At 38.5% G+C, this 9,535-nt stretch overlaps 1 protein-coding gene across 19 annotated transcripts in view; it reads right to left on the reverse strand.

Annotated features, from left to right (window-relative positions):
• Nucleotides 1–1,069, reverse strand: part of scrib (scribble) — a 72,980-nt gene extending 71,911 nt beyond the window's left edge. For 12 of the 19 annotated variants that reach the window (XR_010437610.1, XR_010437611.1, XR_010437608.1 and 9 more), the window contains exon 1: nt 868–1,061. The gene's annotated coding sequence lies outside the window, so the exon portion shown is untranslated. Of the gene's footprint in view, nt 1–867 lie in introns of all 19 variants that reach the window. The other 7 variants (XM_064694576.1, XM_064694572.1, XM_064694571.1 and 4 more) reach the window with 3 other exon arrangements.
• Nucleotides 1,070–9,535: the final 8,466 nt, after the last annotated feature.

Here is a 9,535-nt window from a genome sequence, read left to right on the forward strand (position 1 = left end):
AGCGCGCAAACCGACTCTAGGCCTAACGAAGTTTTGCTTGCGTAGCGCTATGCTTTTGCATGTGTGTGTGTGTGCCCGTATAAGTTAAATAGGAGTAATAAGAAAAATAATGAATAATAATCTATTCTAATTGGCAACTGTGTGTGTCTGTTGTTGTTGCTGCTGCTGCTGCTGATGATGTCCGGCTTTTACTCGCGCACTTTGGTCACATTTTATCACGTATCACAAGTTCTGATAGCTGGCAACGCAAAACGAAGCAATCGCAACATTTGTTGCTTCTTCCACCACTACACACACACAAACACACACACACAAAAACGAGAAAAAGCCAAGCAAAAACAACTCACAATGACACTTGACTGGTGCGCGGCAGCCGCTTGCGAACAGGCTTAGAATGAGAGAATTGTAAAAGAGGGCCCAAAGCGTAGATGATGCAAAGCAAAAGCAAAAGCAGTAGCGACGCACCAAACACACACACACACACACACACAAAACTCCACTTGGGTCGAAAAATTCAACGAAATAAAAGTGGAAAATTATAATAAACACGGCCAACAACGACACACCCAAACACACGCACACACTCACACACGCATACGCACGTAAACGTCCAAAGCCGGGCATGGGAATTGAAACAATTGTGAGCTCGCTTTTGGTGCCACTGTGCAGCGTATGTTTTGGAATTTACACACACACACACACACACGCTCTCACACACAATGCGCGCTGCGCAACAACAAAGTGCTGGTCATAGGCGGCTACACACAACGACGACTACAATACAAAACGAGGCAAGCGGCGTCGCCGCTGAGTACGGCGCCTGTTTGCACAATTTTATTTTTTCGCACGCTTCATTTTGCCACTTACGTTTGCTACGAGTGCACTCCGCTTTACAGAAAATTATGAATATTAACTGTACAGAGGCGCAAAAAACAACTCGCTAGCATGCAAATACATACACACACGCGCGCACACAAATGGCGTTTACACAAATCAACGTATACGAAATTTACGAAGCGCAGCGCCTGTTAACATCAACCGCTCGCGACAAAAACAATTCGGCAACTATTCGGTGTGACCAATGCGACGAATGACCAAAAATAACATACTCCACACAAACAGTGTGGCTGCTTCAAGAAAACGAACTATTCGATAGGCAATGTTAACTTTAACATAAATCTTATCGATATATGAACTGTTAATTAACATTTTTATTGGCGATATATTGCTACACAGAATCACAGGCTGTTAAACTCAAAATGGCACTGTTCAGTTACATTTGTCTGTAAGCGCAGCGACGTGAAGTTGGCTACAATGTCGCTGCAGTGCTGCCAAACAAATACAAAAAAGCGCGGGCGTTTGAATTTAAAAACCGGTAATATTTAAACAAAATTAGTAAATGTGCTCCAATCAAAGTGATTTTCCAAAACACATAGTAGAAAAGACTATATAAAACAGAATAATGGATCGATGCTTATAAATAAATCTTATTATTCCAAGACCTTTACACGAAAGCAAATCGAGATACCAAAACTCATGTAAAAATCGTACCCTTAAATTTCCCACCTCTATAAATCGGTCAGATCTCATCCGATTTTCACGAGGTTTGGCTCTTTGTCCATGGGTTGGCCTTGAGATCGTTTTGGCATCTAAATCTGGCAACATTATTCTTGAACAAAATTCATGTGAAAATGTTACCCTCAAGTATCCTACATAGATATAGGTCAAAATTTCCCATAACTCTCCATAATTCGGTCAAATCTCATCACGAGGTTTGCCTCTTTAAAAATAGTCTTGTAATATAGGGACAGTGAAAGCTGCCATAACGGCCAGCTCCCACAAACGGACAAATTCTGTAGATGCAAGCTTTTCAAAATTTTTTCCATACAAAATGCATTCCCATAACCGGACGCTCCAATTAGTGGACGCGGACTTTATAATTTAAGGAAACATTCTCAAAAGATCTCTGCTTTTGGGTTCTTTACCAATTCTGTTTTATATTGTAGATAGTTGAAATAATTAAATATAAAGAGTAATACCTAGTTGAATTGCGGATAGTTGAATGTTCCGGTTCTTTAAGAAATACATTTGTATATAATATTTCATTTATGAAGATTCAATATTAGGCAAACAAAGCCCATAAAGCATTTAAAATAAATACGTTTATTGATTTCAGATTTCACTGTATTTGGCAGGCTTTGTGTTTTTTTTGGCGTTTAATCGAATGGAGGACCTTTCTATTTTAATTCAACTTTGATATAAACTATGCTATAAACAGTTTGCATAAAAAACAGGTAGACAGAAAGACCGACATGGCTAACAAACTCGGCTGTTTACGCTGATCTAGAATTTATATACTTGATGGGGTCGGAGATGTCTTCTTCTTTGAGTTACACATTTCTGGAGAAATGAACAAACTAAGTATTCCCCTATTTTCCTAAAATTTGAGCGATAATGTATCGAACTTCTTTGTGTTTTTGCAAGGGCATTTAATCTTCGGCAAGATAGAACTTTTTTCCTGATTTTGAATAAAGTTTTTAATTTCTACAACTTCGTCTAACCTTTCCTTTCACACTTATTAATCGAAGCTTCAATTAAAAACTGGAAAATTTAATATTTTATAAATATAATACGGAAAGTATCGTAAGCGCAAGCCCAAGTCTAAAAAGCTCTATACATTTTACAGATCTCAAGTAAATATGGGTCAGTTCAGGTTTAAGGAACTATTCTGTATCCAATTAGCCTAGGCCAAGATTTGTTTCTCGTTAAATAAAATATTTGAATTCCGGCTACAAACCAGCTTTTATGGTGATGAGAATCTTTTCTAATGCTGCACCACGGCATAAATAGATTGCATAATGCGGCCGACTCTTGTTGGTAGAAAGAATTTCAAGAGCCTTGCGCAGTGCAAAGTGCGAAAGTTTGCAAAAGTGTTGCCTACTTTTTGGGGGAGGTGGAAGGGGGGGGGGGGCGTGTCAGTCCCAACGGGCAGGTGCATATTTGGGCAACTGCTTTGGGAGCTCGGGCAAACGATCTTGAGAGACAACAAATAAGGAAAGCAAACAAAGCAAATGCAACCTCAGCGCTGACATTGTTGTTGTTGTTGTTGTTGTGGTTGTTGTTGTGGTTGTTGTTGTTGCTGCCAGCGACAAACACAGCTGTCGAGTGCGGCGCTTAAATAGAAAGTAAACTGCAACTCTTTGCTTTGCTAATTTTACGGCGACGCCTCGACAATTGTGTGGGCGTGTTGAGCAACCGAGAGACAGAGAAAGCGAGAGAGAGAGAGCGAGAGAGAGAGCGAAAACAACAAGGTGCCAGGTCGAGCTGTTGTGTGGGCGTGTGGGCGTGGCTGTGCACTTGCTGCTTATTATTTGCACTCGGCAAGGCCAGAAGCATAATAAATTGAGAGAAAACGGCGGCCGGTGGGCGTGGGCGTGGGAGGGGGGGGGGGCGGGATGTGCACACTTGAAAATCTTTTATTCATGAATGCGGCGCCCGTCCCGCCAAACCATAAAAATTGCACAATTTGAAGAGCCACCAAACGACAGAGCCGGCGACGTAGCTGGAGACGGAGACGGAGACATTTGGCCAAAAAAAAATAAAAAAGATTGTTAAGCGCCTCAAGGATTTCGGCAGAGTCCTGACGCTGGCTATACTGGGTCTGGGTCTGCTGCAGGCGATAGTTGCATAAATCATAAATGCCCCTGCCGATGATGTTGTTGCCGCTGCACGCAGAACGACTTTACGACACTTAAGCGAGAGCGAGAGAGAGCGAGAGAGAGGGAGAGAGAGGGAGAGGGAGGGAGAGTCGCCAAGTATCTGAATTTGATTGCGCGGCCGCAACGTCTGTGCCCCGTTTGGGCTAACTCTTCTTCTGGTGCAGCCAGCCAAATGCCTTGGCTTTTATTTATGGCGGGTTTGAGGCCGGCCCGGCCCAGCTTGGGTACTTGCCGATTTAATATGCAGGCTCAGACTCAGACTGTTCAGCTTTATTGTGTTCAAATTGCTTTGCCTACAAGCTCCTGCATCCACTTGGCCAAGGCCGCAGGAGGCAGCAGCAGGAGGAGGCGGCGGCGTAGGCAACGCAGTTTATGCAACAAGTTTTTCGTCCCAATCGGATGTTTATATTTGTACACGGCTCGAAGGGGTTCTTAATGCAGATGGGCTCGGCAATAAACGTCAGCACAGACAGCAGCTTTACCTTTCCCACGCAAATTTATTGTTATTTTCACTTGTTTTAGGCATGTAAATGACAAAATCGGGAAATTATATGCAAAAGATGAAACTCATTGATATCGAAGAATTTTCACAAATTATATTATGTACAATGTATTGAATATTTACGAAGTCACTCGCACATTAATAAATAAAATAAATAAAATAAATAAAATAAATAGTATAAATAAAATAAATAAAATAAATAAAATAAATAAAATTAATAAAATAAATAAAATAAATAATATAAATAAAATAAATAAAATAAAAAGAATAAATAATTATTCCAAGCAATAATTCTTACAGGGACTTCCTTCAACTGGTTTCAATTTTGATATTATATAAAATTGCATTTCTAGAATTTATCTTGGTATAGGAATTATATCCCAATAAAAATATATCTATTCTTCTTTCTTGGAGTGCTTTATCATTGCAGATATTTCACATGTAAATTAAATGATTTTATTTAAATATTATGTAATTTTAGATTTTTTTTTTCATTTAGAATGCGCGTGTGAAAATCAATCAAATGCATTTTGTCAAAAATATTTAACAGAAATTATTATCCTTTTTTTTTTTTTGTATTTAAGTATAGATATTATTATTTGTTAAATTGCCTTATGCACCATTTGTGTGTCTTTAGTTATAAGTCGCGAGGTTTTTAACAATAAAAAAAATTTTTTTTAATTATAATCTATGTAACGAAACTAATACAGACTTATATTAAACATAGCAATAGCATCGAGTGTCTTTTTTTTAAACAAAACCGAATCTGAAAAATTTTTTCATTCATATTTGAACAATAAAATATGAAATTTATATTTTACATTTTTTTATTTTGTATTTTATATTTAATATTTGTATTTTTTATATTTTTTATTTTATATTTAATATTTTATATATTTTTATTTTATATTTTTTATTTTATATATTATATTTTATATTTTTTAGCAATATTTATTACAATATGCAGGGTATATTGGTTTTGTTTATTTGTTAAAGGCATGCAAAGAGTCTCATCTTCGATCTCTATCTCTATCTCCATTTCCATTTCTATCTCTATCTCTATTTCGATCTCTATCTGTACCTGTATCTGTAGGTGTATCTCTATCTCTATCTCGATCTCTCGAGCATGCAAAGAGACACATCTTCGATCCTTTAAAGTATTTGTTGACAGCCGAGTCGATTGTCCTTCGCCGTGTCCGTCTGATTTTCCGTCTACGAAAGCTAAAAATTTTAAATTTTTTACATTCAGATATAGCCTAGGGTGTTGATATTTATAAATATTGGATGCCCTTCATAAACTTCGTATAATAAACATCGGAGCCTTAAAGGCGTATTTTTTATAGAATGTGGATGAAGAAAGAATGTAATTGTACTTTTGTGCAAATATTTTTAGAAGGAAGTTAGAATGTTTGCAACGGCAACTCGTTCAGCTGAGTTCAGGGTATCTCCAAGTCGTGCATACTCCACTAAAGAGCTCTCCAACTTGTTTTACATAACAGCTGGCATGGAAAAATATTTTACAACGATAAATTCTGAATGCCGACATATGTATTTGCAGGCGAAACATAATACGAATGGCTGGAGAATTTATTTCTGCCCATTCGATTTAATTGTTTATTTATTTTAATGGGCATTTTTCGGCCATGGAAAGTGGATCATCTTGCATTAATTTACTTTAGTGCCTGGCCAAGGCGCAACGATCGCATCTCACGCCCATTTCAGATTATTAGCAGGCGCTAAACGGTGCTCCACAATGTTGAACCGCCCCCTCCCTACCAGCCACCCACCCCTGACCCTCGCACCAGCCCAGCCCAGCCCGGCAGCCCGGCAGCCCCCTGTGAGCCGCGCACTTAATTTATGACTCGGCCTGCAATAATTCAAAGTCATAGGCCTCCGGAGACCATTCAGAGCACTCGACCGCCGGCTATGGCCAAACACAACAAGGCACAACAAGGGGCTGGCACACCTTGTACTTCGGCTGGACGCTGGCATATTGCGGCTAAGGAATTTTTAATTAAAACATTAAAGCCTCGGCCGTAAGGTGTTTTTAATCTTGAAAATTGTTTTAATTGTTATTTAGGATTTGTTGCTTCTATAGCTGCTCTTGTGGCGCGATTTATGTGCGCCTAATTGGAACAGACAGCCGCGGTGCCTATTTCATTTTCGTACTCACTTGTAAATACAAAATTAATATATACAGATATATATATATATATGTATTTTTTGTTTTTCTCTCTCTAAGCCGCCTCATAATTACCATATTTTCAAATTACCATTGCCGGCATTTTCTTGTACATTGCGGCCATTAAAGCTAATTGTATGCGTGTGTCGCGGACCTTCGGGCCTGAGGCGGAGTCTGACTCCGCCGGAAAGCTGAAAAGATGAGCAGATGTACTAGCTGGCGGCGGGGCAGCCTTGGCTTGTTGCTGCTCGGTGATTTATATTTAATTGTTGTCATTATGGTCGTCAAAATTGCGGGTGGGCGGTCGGGCAACCCCGCCCCACCCCCGACCTTCACCTGCCCACTTGCGCGTTTTTAATGCCAGCTTGTGGTCGCGGCTCGAACAGACAACGCGCAGCAATTAATTCAATTTGGCGACCTGACAGCAGCGGGCAATGTGTGCGGCGTAGTCGCCGCTTGTTTATTGTCGTCTGTTGATGCTCTCAGCGTGTAAATATGCTTAAGAAGGGCCAATTGTTGGCGAAAGTGTGCGAAAACTTGGCCATGCAGCCAGCCCAACAATGCAAGGGAGTGCAAAGTTTCTCTTAGGCTTCTTTTAAGAGCAGAAATGTAAAACATTTCGGGATTGGAACACTGCTGGCATTTCCTCTCTCTTCTTTTCGTTTCGTTTCCGTTTCCGTTTGCGTTTCGCTTTTCATTTTGTTGTCGCTGCAGCTCAGTTGTTGGCCAGCTTTGCTGCCGTTCGGCAGGAGTTGACTTTGGAGTCTGCAAATGATTCACAAACTTTGACATCCCTCTAAGGTTAATTTGAAGAGTGCAAAAACAAACTAGAAGTTGGTTTATTTGGTATTTCACCTTTGCCTTATGCGCCAATTTAACGTAATTTAACGTAGTTAAACACAAAAGCGCTTCATAACTGAAACAAATTGACAATGCCAGCTTTTTAGCCAATTTTACAATATGCTTTTACTTTTCAGTTCATTTACCGTGAAGATTTATATAAACAAATTCATCCGTTTACATTTCACAGAGCATTAAGAAATTTGCTTTGTGTTCTGCAATCTAAAATGAAATCAGATAAATAGTGAATTTCCGCCTAAGACGCAAATTGCATTCGTTTACTTTGCGCACTTGTCGTCTCTTCAATAGGTCTTAAAGGGCTTTGAGCAAAGAGAAATGCATGACAGGCAAATAAAGCTGCTCTAGTCGGAAGTGCCGCACTAGGAGATAGCCTATACATAGCTCAGAAACTGCCATTGCAAGAATTCGTACTTATTTATTATTTTTTACATATATACACACACAAAAACAATTATGCACGCCGCAAAGTTTGCAATTATGCTTGAGAAATTAATTATTGAAAGAAAGGTATAGAAATATTGCTACTTGAGATCTAAAGAAATTGCTGCAAATCGCAACTGAGTCGAAATGGTTCGAGCCCGGAATCTATACATTCAAATCAATTAAAATACCAATGATTTCTTTGAGCCGCACCAGTTTTTCTTCTGTTGAAGAACATCTAACCGCACATCTAACAGGCAGCAGTAGGTATGCTCGACTACATAGTGTATATATTCTCGATCTGGACGACAAGCTGAGTTGATTTACCGAGGTCCGTCTCTCTGTCTATATGTCTATATGAGCTCGTTGATCTCGGAAGAGACTTAAAATATGAAATGAGCCTATCATTATTAGAATATCGATAAGAATCGATTCTGTATGTGGCCTCTCTCTATCTCTATCTCTATCTCTATCTCTATCTCTATCTCTATCTCTATCTCTATCTCTATCTCTATCTCTATCTCTATCTCTATCTTTATCTCTATCTCTATCTCTATCTCTATCTCTATCTCTATCTCTATCTCTATCTCTATCTCTATCTCTATCTCTATCTCTATCTCTATCTCTATCTGTACCTTAATCTCTATCTCTATCTCTATCTCTATCTCTATCTCTATCTCTATCTCTATCTCTATCTCTATCTCTATCTCTATCTCTATCTCTATCTCTATCTCTATCTCTATCTCTATCTTAATCTCTATCTCTACCTCCATCGCTATCTCTATCTCTATCTCTATCTCTATCTCTATCTCTATCTCTATCTCTATCTCTATCTCTATCTCTATCTCTATCTCTATCTCTATCTCTATCTCTATCTCTATCTCTATCTCTATCTCTATCTCTATCTCTATCTCTATCTCTATCTCTATCTCTATCTCTATCTCTATCTCTATCTCTATCTCTATCTCTATCTCTATCTGTACCTTAATCTCTATCTCTATCTCTATCTCTATCTCTATCTTAATCTCTATCTCTATCTCTATCTCTATCTCTATCTCTATCTCTATCTCTATCTCTATCTCTATCTCTATCTCTATCTCTATCTCTATCTCTATCTCTATCTCTATCTCTATCTCTATCTCTATCTCTATCTCTATCTCTATCTCTATCTCTATCTCTATCTCTATCTCTATCTCTATCTCTATCTCTATCTCTATCTCTATCTCTATCTCTATCTCTATCTCTATCTCTATCTCTATCTCTATCTCTATCTCTATCTCTATCTCTATCTCTATCTCTATCTCTATCTCTATCACTATCTCTATCTCTATCTCTATCTCTATCTCTATCTCTATCTCTATCTCTATCTCTATCTCTATCTCTATCTCTATCTCTATCTCTTTCTCTTTCTCTATCTCCATCTCCATCTTTATCTCTATATCTATCTTTATCTCTATCTCCAGCTCCATCTCCATCTCTATCTCTATCTTCATCTCTATCTCTATCTCTCTATGCACAGATTATGAATTCATCTTTTAAATATCCCCCTATTCGCCGCAAAATCATTTTAATGGCTAGAACCTTATTTTTTGATATATATAAATATTTGAATGCCATATTTATGCACCTTAAATTTAATAAATATCGAACAACAAATAGTGTGGTACTTGCGGAAGAAGCAGCGCTCCTGCTGCGTAAGTTGCGCACATGAGTTTGTGGGTTATGCATAAATGTTTGAATAAGTATCTGCAAAAGCACTTCGGAATTCATATTGGGTTATATTTTATGATTTCAAGAATTCAAAGCGTGCTGCTGAAAACCGAAATATTATATTGACTAAGAGGAACAGGA

Source organism: Drosophila montana, unplaced genomic scaffold (assembly GCF_035044405.1).
Source record: "Drosophila montana isolate Dmon_TW-CO22-7 unplaced genomic scaffold, ASM3504440v1 contig_3733_1, whole genome shotgun sequence".
NCBI classification, from domain to species: domain Eukaryota; kingdom Metazoa; phylum Arthropoda; class Insecta; order Diptera; family Drosophilidae; genus Drosophila; species Drosophila montana.